General features: G+C 48.6%; 1 pseudogene; it reads left to right on the top strand.

Moving 5' to 3' along the window:
• Window positions 1–1,278: 1,278 nt before the first annotated feature.
• Window positions 1,279–13,291, top strand: LOC113223442 (annotated as a pseudogene).
• The last annotated feature ends 6 nt before the right edge of the window (window positions 13,292–13,297 follow it).

Consider the following 13,297-nt stretch of genomic DNA (forward strand, 5'->3'; position numbering starts at 1 on the left):
GGGGCAGGTAGGCAGCCAGGGTGAGTTTACCTTCAGCCCAGCAAGGGCCTGGCTGCCCAGACACACCGCCCCGTGGGGGCAGCAGGGGAGGCCCAGGTTTGCCTGTAGATGGATGGTTCATCATGATCTTTCTTTCCAGGGTTCTTCTTGGTCCAGAGAGCCTGTGCACAAAAGGGTGAGTCCTTCCCTAAACCTTAGGGTGTCATCTCCCCACCTAAGAGGACTTTCCTGAAACAAGAGGGAGTCCTGTCGGACAGTCTCTCATAAACTAAGAAGGGGGGACCCTGGGGTGCTCGGCTCACACTTCTGACCTCGTCCTCTCTGGCCTTTCTTACCCTTGGCTGAGTCAAGCTCTGTGAAGACCAGGGTGAGCTTGGGGTGCTCCAAGCTGAGGTGTGCAGGGAGGAAGTGGTGTCAGCGACTGAGGAAGGGAGGGAAGCAGTGCTAGGAACAGCAGGTCCTCCGAGGACAAAGGTGTAACTCACACCCTCCAGTGTTTCCATGACGGTCAGGGCTGCAGTGTGGCTGCTGTCATTCTACCAGAAGAGGTGGGGAAACCACAGCCATGACCCTGACATTCCAAATCTTCTGATGGGGGCTCAGTGCATGCACTGGCTGATATTCCATTCACAGAGGACATGCCCTCCATGACGTGTCTATTTTGTGTTGTTTTATATGAGTCATCTTGAAGTGTTAAAATCTAGTAAGAGTCCCTTATTCAGCACTTGTTCAAAGTTCTCAGCTGACACTTTTGTTGTAGGGAGACGCCATGTATATGTGGGATGGGTTCTTCCTGTAGCCCTGGGCACCCAGGTGTGGTAGGAGCCTTAGAAATGTGGAAAGGGAGGCCGGGCGCGGTGGCTCAAGCCTGTAATCCCAGCACTTTGGGAGGCCGAGACGGGCGGATCACGAGGTCAGGAGATCGAGACCATCCTGGCTAACACAGTGAAACCCCGTCTCTACTAAAAATACAAAAACTAGCTGGGCGAGGTGGCGGCCGCCTGTAGTCTCAGCTACTCGGGAGGCTGAGGCAGGAGAATGGCGTAAACCCGGGAGGCGGAGCTTGCAGTGAGCTGAGATAGGGCCACTGCACTCCAGTCCGGGTGACAGAGCAAGACTCCGCCTCAAAAAAAAAAAAAGAAACATGGAAAGGGGAAGAATCTTCTGAGCACAGGGAGGGAGGGGCGGCTCCACATCCTCCTCTCTAAGGCAGCGCCTCCTTCTCCCCAAGGTGGTCAGGACAAGATCTTCCTATCTGCCCGGCCCAGCGCTGTGGTGCCTCAGGGAGGAAACGTGACTCTTCGGTGTTACTATCGTGGTGGACTTTACAACTTTACCAACTTCACTCTGTACAAAGACGACAGAAGCCACGTTCCCATCTTCCACAGCAGAATATTCCAGGAGAGCTTTCTCATGGGCCCTGTGACCCCGGCACACGCAGGGACCTACAGATGTCGGGGTTCATACCCGCACTCCCCCACTGAGTGGTCGGCACTCAGTGCACCCCTGGCGATCATGGTCACAGGTCAGAGGGCTCCTGTCTGGGCTTCTCCTTGTCCCACCTCCTGAATCCCAGAGCTTCTGCTGGGGGTGTTCACCAGGGTCCCATCACCCAGGACCTGACTGTGTTTGGGGTAAAGGGGGATTGAATACAGGGAAACGGGTGCTGTGATGGGAAGAATAACTGTCCCCAATATGGCTACATTCTAATCCCTGAAGCCTGTGACTCTTTATGCTATAGGGCAGGGGACTGAAGGGGAAGACGGAGCTCAGGTTGTTGATGCGTTGACCTGGAGATGGGGAGATGGCCTGGACTGTCCCACTGGGCTCAGGGTAATCACAAGGCACCAAACGAGAGGAGGAGGAGAGTGGGGATTAGAGCAGCGTCCTGGGAGAATCCATCAGCCACTGTGGGCTTTGAAGGTGGAGGAAGCCACAATGGCAGGTGGCCTCTACGGGCTGGAGAAGTCAAGAGAACTGCTCTGCTGAGTCTCCAGAGGGAACGCAGCCCTGTAGACACCTTGATTTTAGCCCATGGAGAACTGGATCCAATTTCTGTCTCCAGAAGTGGAAGGGGTCAGTGTGTTCCCTCCTGCTGCCATGTTTGTGATAATTTTCTGCAGCAGCAACAGGAAACCAACACAGGAACCAGGTCAAGGACGAGTTAGGAAACCAAACAACGATAGCCGGGCGTGGTGGTGGGCGCGAGTAAACCAATGACTGGATTCAGTCGCTTGAATCTGGGAGGCAGAAGTTGCAGTGAGCCAAGACCACACCACTACACTCCAGCCCGGGTGAAAAAGTGACACTCTGTCTCAAAAATCAATTAATTAATTAATTAAAGAAACCAAACAAGGAGAAGGTTGGCAATCCCGAGATCAGGAAGGGCGGGACGCTGATGCCACCACCAGGCTCCATCCACATAGGGAGGGGTCGATGCTCTTCGAACCAACACCAGGAGCCACCCTCTGGAAGCTGAGGCCATGGAGAAGGCACAGGCAAGGCAGGAGAGGCTCCCAATCCCCACCAGGAACAGGCGGTGTGGACACTGGTGCCTGCTTTACTGATCAGTTCATACTTCCTGCCAGGGATTCCAGTTTGCCCAAAAGAGACTGAACCAGGCTGCTAAGAGCCTGGACATGCAGCCTGCCGTGGTTCCTCTTCCACCCCCACATAGACAGGAGGACAGAGATTAGTGGGAAACAGCTACAACAGCCTAAGAGATGAGGCTGAGCCCAGTGGGAAGGGCGTCTGAGGCTACAAGAGACAGACGGACACAGAAGAGGGAGGGAGAGAGATGGAGGGACCTGTACCAGGGGATAAAAGACAGGGAGACACAGAGAGGGAGGAGAGAGACAGAGAGCCGGGAGGGGAACCCTCACTCAGTCCAGGTGCCATGGATATGATGACAAAGGGAGACGCCTTCTAAACACACAACCTCTCTTTCTAGGAGTCCACAAAAAACCGTCCCTCCTGGCCCTCCCACGTCCCCTGGTGAAATCAGGAGAGACGGTCATCCTACAGTGTTCGTCAGATATCGTGTTTGGGCACTTCTTTCTGCACAGTGAGGAGATCTTTGAGGAGCCCTTGCACCTTGTTGGAGAGCTCCATGGTGGGGGTTCCCAGGCCAACTATTCCATCAATTCCACGATGTCTACCCTTCCAGGGACCTACAGATGCTACGGTTCTGTCACTCACTCCCCCTATGTGTTGTCAGCTCCCAGTGACCCCCTGGACATCGTGATCACAGGTGAGAGTGTCCGGACATTCTTCTCATTGTCACTGGGACACAGAGTGAATGATCCAGGACTTGGAAGCCCCAGGTTGTCATGAGGAAGATGAGTGTGGGATTCTTATGGAGAGAGACGCACTTGGTGAGGTCTGTACCAACAGAGACAGAGAAACAGGAGACACAAGTACAGACCAGGTGTCATAACAGAGGACAGACACAGGGGCCATACAGGGAGGTAGAAAAGAGAGAAGGAGTTAAAGGGGACACCCAGACAGACAGACATGTCCCAGAGAGAGGTGTCCTTCCGTGCTGACTTTGCTCAGACACCTGGCACAGGTTAGAAGCTTCATTTCTGCTTTACCTCCACCAAGTGTTTCTACCAGGAGAACCCAAGGACACCCATATTTCTGTCCTGAGTCAGCCCCTGTGGCCTCAGGCCTTGTGGCATCTACAGATGCCGTGTTTGTTCTGACACCTCTGCCCTCCGTGCAGTGGAGAGTCATCATCCCAGGATATCATGGCCCCAGAACACCAACCCCTGTATGCTGTGTGTACTTGTGGTCCCCAGACTGGATTCTGAGGCTCATATTCCACATAACCCCACATATGATAGGATTCCTGAGAGACACAGAGAGAAATCAGGAACATCAAAAAGCAAAGACATAAACACACAGAGAAGGAGCCAGAGGAAGGAGATTGAGAGACTCACAGACACATAAAGAGAGAGGAAAGAGGGCAGAGGAGTGGAGAGAATGATGGAAGGGAGGAGAGAAAAGCTCCAAAATCAGAACCCGGAGGGAGGGGCACAAAGACAGAGAAAGATAAAGATGTGGGGATGGATTGCAGAGATTCCAAATAGAACTAGAGAGACTGAGAGGCAGAGAAAGACAAGGAGACGGAGAGAGACAGATGGTAGATGGATAGATAGATATAGATAGGTGATAAATAGGTAGATGATAGATAATGAATGGGTTATAGATACATAGATGGCGATTGATAGATGATACATAGAGATGATGATGATGACAGAAAGATAGACAGATAGATAGATAGATAGATAGATAGATAGATAGATAGATAGACAGACACAAAGATAGATACATAGACACGTAGATGATACATAGAGACAGAGAGGCAGACAGATGAGAGGGAACAGACAGATGATACATAGATATAGATAACAGATAGATGGTGATAGACAGACAATTGATATTATTGATATTGAGATAGATAAATGGTACATAAATATAGATTACAGATAGATAATTGCTAGATTGACAGGTAGTAGATAGATAGATCAATCGATAGATAATAGATAGAAATGTGCAGAAGGTTATGAACAAAACAGAAAGTGAGAAACTCAGAATAAAAGAAAAAGGAAGATCAAGTCAACAATCCAAGGAGGATCAGAGAGAAGAAAACAATACAAAAATGGAAAACACATCACGGGGTGGGGAAGTGAAGTCAGAGACCTAGAGAGACAGAGAAAGTGGAAGGAGGAAACAGACATGAAGAGAGACGGGGTGGAGGGTGACAGAGAGCATTAGGTCATAGAGCAGGGGAGTGAGTTCTCAGCTCAGGTGTGAGGGGAGCTGTGACAAGGAAGAACCTCCCTGAAGAAACTACCTCTTCTCCTTCCAGGTAAATATGAGAAACCTTCTCTCTCAGCCCAGCCGGGCCCCACGGTTCAGGCAGGAGAGAACGTGACCTTGTCCTGCAGCTCCCAGACCTCGTTTGACAAGTACCATCTATCCAGGGAGGGGGAGGCATATAAACTTAGTCTCTCTGCAATGCCAAGCATCAATGGAACATTCCAGGCCGACTTCCCTCTAGGCCCTGCCACCCACGGAGGAACCTACAGATGCTTCGGTTCTTTCCGTATCGCACCCTATGAGTGGTCACACCCGAGTGACCCACTGCCCGTTTCTGTCACAGGTGAGGAAACCTCAAGCCTGTCCCATGTCTTATGATCCCAGAGCCATAGCTGAGGAACTTGCTGCTGATGATGGAGAGAAGCATGGACAGGTTCAGAGAGAAGACCAAGCCTCAGTGTGAGGGCGGGATCAGGACGCAGGATGGCAGAGAGGGCCCCTCCAAACCCTCCTGCATGGCCTGCATGGTGGTCCGCGGTCAGGGCTCCAGGCACCCAGGCAGATGGAGAAACTGGTCAGGACAGACCCAGAGGAGGGAGACTGGGCTCACTTTGGGGAGATCAGAGGTTCCCTCAGCCCCTCAACCTCACCCATTCACCAGAAGCCCATCCTGGCCTCTCAACCACACAGAGATATCATCACCAGCAACCCTTACACCCTTTTCTTTTCATTTGAATAAATATTTGTTGAAGTTAAAAATACCTATAAAATTTACCACCTTTACCATTTTTAAGTGTAAAGTCCAGTGGTCATAAATACATTTATATTCTATTTTGTTTTGTTTTGTTTTGTTTTTGTTTTGTTTTGTGTTTACCCTCCACCGTTCCCTTCCTGGCCTCTGGTAGCCACCATTCTACTCTCTACCTTCTTGAGATCCACTTTAGAGCTCCTGTATAAGGGTGAGAAATGGGAATCTTTGTAATGAGCTCCAGTTCCATCCATGTGGCTGCAAATGTCAGGATGTTATTGTCTCTCTGGATGAGTAGTCTCCACTGTGTGTATGTACCACATTCTCTCTATCCATTCACCCACTGAGGGGCAGGTAGGTTGACTCCACATCTTGGCTACTGTGAACTGTGCTGGAACAGTCATCGGAGTGCAGATAGAACTTCGATACACTGAAGTCCTTTCCTTTGGATGTAAACCCAGTAGTGAATTTGTGAATACTCTGAAAATTCTCTTTTTAGTCATTTGTTTGGTTTTTGTTTTGTTTTTGTTTTGTTTTTGTTTTTGAGGCAGAGCTTTCCTCTGTAGCCCAGACTGGAGTGCAACTGACACAATCTAGGCTCATTGCAACCTCCTGGGAGTCAGAGGCCTCCTGGATTCAAATGACTCTTCTGCCTCAGCCTCGCTGGGAGCTGGATTACAGGTGTACGAAACAACGCCTAGCTACGTTTCGTATTTTTTAGGACAGACAGAGTTTCCCCATGTTGACCAGGCTGCTCTCAAACTCCTGACCTCAAGTGAGGTGCCCGCCTCGCTCTCCCAAAGTGCTGGGATTACAGGCATGAGCCACCATTCCCAGCCTCTTTTTAGTTTCTTAAAGGACTTCCATACTTTTCTGCATAATGGCTGTACTAATTTACCTTCCTACAAACAGGGTACCAGGATTCTCCTTTCTCTACCATCTTGCCAGCATTTGTTTCCCTGTCTTGCAGATAAAAACCATTTTAATGGGGTGAAATGAAAATTCATTGTGATTTGTATTTCTCTGACAATGGGTGATACTAAAAAGTGTTTCATACACATGATGGCCATCTGTATGTTTTGTGTGTGGAGAAATGTCTGTTCATGTCTTTTGCTCAATTTTTAGTTAAATTATTTGTTTTATTGCGTTATGTGAGCTTCTTATATTTCCAGTTATAAATCCCATCTCTGATGCATAGTTTGCAAATATTTGCTCCCATTCTGTGGGTTGTCTCTTCACTTTGTTGGTTGCTTGTTGTGCAGTGCAGAAGCTGCTTAGTTTGATGTAATCCCAATGGTCTGTTTATTGCTTTGATTACTTGTGTTTTTGAGGTTTCAAACCAAATGTCTCTTCTCAGACAAATGTCCTGAAGCATTTCCCCAATATTTTCTTCTACGTGTTTCATAGGTTCCGGCCTTAGACTTGTGTATTTAATCCATTTTGATTTGGTTTTTGTGGATGATGAGACGTAGAGGTGCAGTTTCATTCCTCTGCATGTAGATAACCCGTTTTACCCACATTGTTTATTGAAAAGACTGTCCTTTCCTGATTGTAGCCTCCTGGCACCTTTGTCAAAATGCATTGGATTGGCTGGGCATGGTGGCTCACACCTGCAGTCCCAGCACTTTCAGAGGCCAAGGTGGGTGGATCACCTGAGACCAGGACTTTGAGGCCTGCCTGGCCCACATGGTAAAACCCTGTCTCCACTAAAAGTATAAAAATTAGCTTAGCATTGTGGTCAGCACCTGTAATACCACTACTCAAGAGTTTGAGGCAAAAGAATTGCTTGAACCCAGGAGACAGAGGTTGCTGTGAACCGAGATTGCACCTCTGCACTCCAGCCTGGGTAACAGACCAAGAGTCCATCTCAAAAAAAAGAAAGCCATTGAATGTAGATGCATGGATTTTATCTGTGTTCTTCATTTCATTCCATTGTTCTATGCACCTTTCCTTATGCCAATGTCATGCTGTTTTGTTTACTACAGCTCTGTAACATATTTATAAGTCAGCTAATGTGATGCTCCTGTTTTCTCTCTGTACCTTAAACTCTCAAGACAATGGGCAACACATACAAAAATTATGGAGAAGAGGATCCCAGGACTCCCAGAGCCCAGTGTTAGATAACAGAGTGTTGGCCGTGAACCAACCTCAAAGATTTCCCTTGAGTAGAGGACAGACACCTTCATTTCCTCACCTCTCTCCTGTCTCTATTCTAGGAAACCCTTCACGTGGTTGGCCTTCACCCACTGAACCAAACTCCAAAACCGGTGAGTAAAGAATCCCTCTTATCTCTGCTTTTGGAAACCTGGGGAGGTGGAAGCCTTGGATTCAAGCCTTGGCTCAGCACCTCCCAGACAGGCTCTGATTGTGGGCCTGTCTTCCACCATCTCTCTGAACTCCAGACACTCCAACAGCAAAAGGGATCCGGGCCCAGCACAGGGCTCCGTGAAGTCTCTTAATCTCTAATCTTCTGCAGCTGAGACCTCCTACAAGCTGGAAGAATGATTGCAAATCTGACATCCTTCTCAGGAAAAATCAGTGTTTGTTCTCCCTGCATTCCTCACTGGAGGATAAATTCCTGGGGGCTTGAAAGGGGGAAGGGAAGGGAACATCTAATGAGGCCAAGGTGTTTTAGAGAAGATCCACTTGCCAAGGAATGAACTCCTGTTGGTCATGAGGCAACCCTGGCTGACTCAGCAGAGAAAGAGCCTTGCAGTAACAGAGAACAGAGCTCATGCACACACACTTCGACTCACTGACTCATTCAGCCACAGTCCCATGCTCAGGCTGTGCAGGTAGAATCCTTTCCTACTGTTGCCATAACAAATTTCCACAACATTGGTGGATGAAAACACAACGGCTTTTTAATTATCTTACAATGCTGTAGCTCAAAGGATGAAATGCATCTCACTGGGCTAAAATCAAGGTGACAGCAAGGGTGCCTTCCCTCTGAAGTTTCCAGGCAAGAATCTGCTTTCCACATGTCCCAGTTTCTACAGGCTCCCACGGTCCTTGGCTCCTGGTCCCCTTCCTCCTTCCACAAAACCCACAAAGACTGGTCACGTCTCACATGGCATCACTCAGACCCTTCTTCCTTGTCCACACCTCTTTCTCTGAATGTCCCTCTGCTTTCTTCCTCATCTCTTAAGAACTTTGGGATTTTATTGAGTTCACCAAGATAATCCATCATCATCTCCCTAAAAGCATCCAGGATATCCTCCTTTTCAGTTCAGCTGATTAGCAACTATAATTCCATCTGAAATCTTCATTCCTCTTCTCCACGTAAAATCACATATTCAAAAGGTATGAAGGCTAGGACATGGACATTTTTGGGGTGGGGTGGATTCTCCTACCTTCCACAAATAGTAAACAGGATGCATTTGGCCTGTGCTTTGGGACACTGACGTTGCAGATGGGTAAACGAGAGGAAAGAAAATGAATGCACAAGTGGACCTATAAATGGCTGATCCATTGCGAAACATCGGTGCATGAAATCGATTTATTTATGTATTTATTAATTATGTATTTATTAAGACGGAGTCTCGCTCTATCCCCTAGGCTGGAGTGCAGTGTCATGATCTTGGCTCACTGCAACCTCTGCCTCCTGGGTTCAAGTGATTCTTCTGCCTCAGCCTCTCAAGTAGCTTGGATTACAGACATGCGCCGCCACACCTGGCTAATTCTCTTTGTAGATTTTTGGTAGAGACGATGTTTCACCATGTGGCCCAGTCTATCTCCAACTCCCAATCTCAAGTAATCCGACCGCCTCAGCCTCCCAAAGTGCTGGGATTATAGGCGTGAACCACGGCACCCAGCCAGAATTTAAAATAAATAATAGATAATGCTGAGTGTATGATTTCAGGTCACAGAGAAGGTCTTACTAATCACATATTTGTGATGTTAATGAAAAAAGTGGAAGACTGGCGGAAGGATTTTCCAAACACAGCTGTCAGCCGTGAAGGCACGAAGGTGAAAACAATCTTATGTGGAAGGAAGAGGCTCTGCCCGAAACGCTGGGAATGAGATGGGGAGAATTACAAGAGCACTGGAGAGAGGGGAGAGCACACTGGGCACACAGGAAACTAAGGAGGACAAGGAGTGTGTGTTTATACTCACAGCCCTTGGATTCACCTCGGACTAACTAGGAATCCCTACATGACTAATAGTGACTGACAGGAACATAAGGGAGGCCCAGGTGCGTACCTGGAATCTAGGAGACTGTGGAAAAGGCGATTCCCGCCCCACTGGTGACACGTGGTGCTGATTTAGACACTAAGTGGTTGAAGTGGATGGATACAGGATATGTTTGTGAGGTAGAATCATTTGCAGGGAGGGCTTGCTGGGTTTGATTTTTCCTAGTTGTTTACTCCTTGCTTCATTAATTTCTTTCTGAAATTTATTTCTCCTACATGTCAATCAATACCTGGTAGAGGAGTGATAGAAAGACAAGGCATGGTGCGAATGAAGAGACCTATTATAGCATAATATACAAAGCTGTGAATGGTGGCTCATGCCTCTAACCCAGCATTTTGGGAGGCTGATGTGGATAGATCACTTGAGATCAGGAGTTCGAGACCAGCCTGGCCAACATGGTGAAACCCTGTCTCTACTAAAAATGCAGAAATTAGTCATGCATGGTGGTGCATGCCTGTAATCGCAGCTACTCTGAAGGCTGAACCAGGAGAATGACTTCCATCCTGGAGGCAGAAGCAGAGCCGAGATCACCCACTGCATTCCAGCCTGAGTGACACAGGGAGACTCCATCTCAAAAAATAAAAACACAAAAATATAATATAACATACATGAATGACAAAGGTACGTCAACTCCAATCACCATTTTTCTAGATCTCTGTAATTACTTCCTTGATCCTTTATCTTATCCATTAGAAAATCAGCCTAAAACCTCTTCCTTATTTGGCTTTCTGTAAACATGAGATCATGTAGAAAATATGAAAGCCCCTGAACCCACCAGCACAGGTCCAGGAATACAGAACGTGTGCTCTGTTCATTACAAAACATTTTCCCCCTCACCCAAATCCCCCACCTCACCCCTACTTCCAATCACCTGTGGAGATTCAGATAGACCTTGGGGAGGTAAACACTGATACACCTTTGAGTGAGTTCAGATCTTGGAATCAGAGATCATCACCAGCACTAGCTCCTGCCCCCCTTTCCTACTAATTCACAGAAGGACAGGTTGTATTGAAGCAATAGATGGTGGAGGACGTTGTCCTTACCCCAGACTCTCCGGTAGAATAGCAGCCTTATATGTGTCTCCCGAGATCACAAAGAGTAGCACGTTTCACAATGGCTTCATCATTATTTCCTGCTTGTTTAACATAAGAGAATTCTGCTTCGCTTTTTTTATCTTGATTTCACTTCTCTTTCCTTTTCTTGGAGAATGTAAGTTGTTTGAGTCAAGAATGTTGTGGATGTAGAAACTGTAAAGCACATTCACTGTGTATCAATCCCAGTCCAGTCTTCCCAGAGAAGACTCTAAACACCTCCTGTACTGCACCTGGGGCTATGGCAGCTTCTGTCACTCACCGTCACTCCAGAGAGACAGAACACACAGAGAATACATGACACAGGCAGGTTCATTACTAACAGATAACCAGCAAGTGACAACAGAAACCTACATTTCAATGTGAGCCAGTCCCTCTAGGAAGAACAGGAAGAGAGCCCAGCCTGTTCTGGGATGTTCCTCCTGCTCTCAGGATGTTGCTGTCTTAGTCCATTTTTGTGGCTGTAAAAGAACACTTGAGCCTGGGTAACTTCTAAAGAAAAGAGATTTGTTTGGCTCACAGTTCTGCACACTGTACTGGAAGCATGGAACCAGCCTCTATTTCCTGTGACGGCCTCAGGCTGCTCCCACTCTGGCAGAAGGGAAGGAGGGTCTCTGCGTGCGGAGAACACCGAGATCACACGGCAAGGGAGGGAGCAAGGGGGAGGGGGAGCAATGGAGCTTCCAAGTTCTTGGAGACGGAGTCTCGCTCTGTGGCCCAGGCTGGAGTGCAGTGGCGCGATCTCGGCTCACTGCAAGCTCCGCCTCCCGGGTTTACGCCATTCTCCTGCCTCAGCCTCCTGAGTAGCTGGGACTACAGGCACCCGCCACCATGCCCGGCTAATTTTTTTGTATTTTTAGTAGAGACGGGGTTTCACCGTGTTAGCCAGGATGGTCTCGATCTCCTGACCTCGTGATCCGCCCGTCTCGGCCTCCCAAAGTGCTGGGATTACAGGCTTGAGCCACCGCGCCCGGCCCCCAAGTTCTTTTTAACAACCAACAGTCCAGGATCTAATACAGCGAGAACTTGCTAACCCTGTCGTGTGGGGCAGTATTAATCTATTCACAATGGATCTACCCCCATGGCCCAAACACCTCCAAAAAGGCCCAACCTCCCACACTGGGGGTTAAATTTCAATGTGAGATTTCAAGGGTTCAAATATCCAAACTAAAGCAGTTGTATATTCAGCACGTTCCATGGTTACTGTGAGAGCTATAACTGAGAAAGTAGGAGAAAGCTGGGTCTCCCGCCATCAGGCCGCTTGTCCTAAGGAGATATTCCACGAGGTTACCTGTCAATCAAGAAATGAGAGACAATTCATAAAAAGGAACTGCTGTCACTATCTTCTTATTGGAGTCTCGTCTTCCTCCAGGTAACCCCAGACACCTGCATGTTCTGATTGGGACCTCAGTGGTCATGATCCTCTTCACCATCTTCTTCTTTCTCCTGCATCGCTGGTGCTCCAACAAAAAGAGTAAGTCTCACGAAGCACAGGCCAGAGACCTCAGGGCCGTGTGGGGAAGCGGGATGGGAGCACGCAGGTGTGTGTTCCTCACCGGCAGGATGGTCTCCAGCCTAAGGCAGGAGCCACAGAGGCAGAGCTTTCTAGAGAGAGCACCAGACACCCTGCCCCTGCCTTCAGCTCACAGATCATTGCCTGATTCTGAACTGTATCCTCACGTGCCTGCAGCCACTGACATCCAGGAGAAGGTTCCATGAGAGGCAGAAAGTGGGAGACAGAATCACTGGGATGCCAATGGAGAGCCATTCATGGGAAGGGGTCTTGAACTCAGAGAGACAGAATGTCTGAGTCTGGCTGTTGGCAGCTGAGGGACCTCAGGCACCTACGGCCTCCCGCTGTGTGTTGGGTTCTGCACATGAAATGAGGACCCAGACGTGCCCTCCCAGCTGTTTTGATGACTTTTTTCTCCTACAGATGCTGCTGCAATGGACCAAGAGCCTGCAGGGGAGAGAACCGTGAACAGCGAGGTAGGTCCTCCTCGGCCCAGCCTCGTGGATTGAATCTTATTCCCTAATAGTCCTGAAGAATGCGAGCCCCCTTCCTCACTCAACATTTCCCTCTCTCCAGGACTCTGATGAACCAGACCCTCAGGAGGTGACATACGCACAGTTGGATCACTGCGTTTCCACACAGGGAAAAATCACTCGCCCTTCTCAGAGGCCCAAGACACCCCCAACAGATACCAGCGTGTATACGGAACTTGCAAATGCTGAGCCCAGATCGCAAGTTGTCTTCTATCCATGAGCACCACCGTCAGGCCTTGAAGGGGTCTTCTAGGGAGACAACAGCCCTGTCTCAGAACCGGCTTGCCAGCTCCAATGTACCAGCAGCTGGAATCTGAGGGTGTGAGTCTGCATCTTAGGGCATCGCTCTTCCTCACACCACGAATCTGAACATGCCTCTCTCTTGCTTACCAAC

The sequence above is a fragment of the Piliocolobus tephrosceles genome, unplaced genomic scaffold, assembly GCF_002776525.5.
Source record: "Piliocolobus tephrosceles isolate RC106 unplaced genomic scaffold, ASM277652v3 unscaffolded_41393, whole genome shotgun sequence".
In the NCBI taxonomy this organism is placed as follows: domain Eukaryota; kingdom Metazoa; phylum Chordata; class Mammalia; order Primates; family Cercopithecidae; genus Piliocolobus; species Piliocolobus tephrosceles.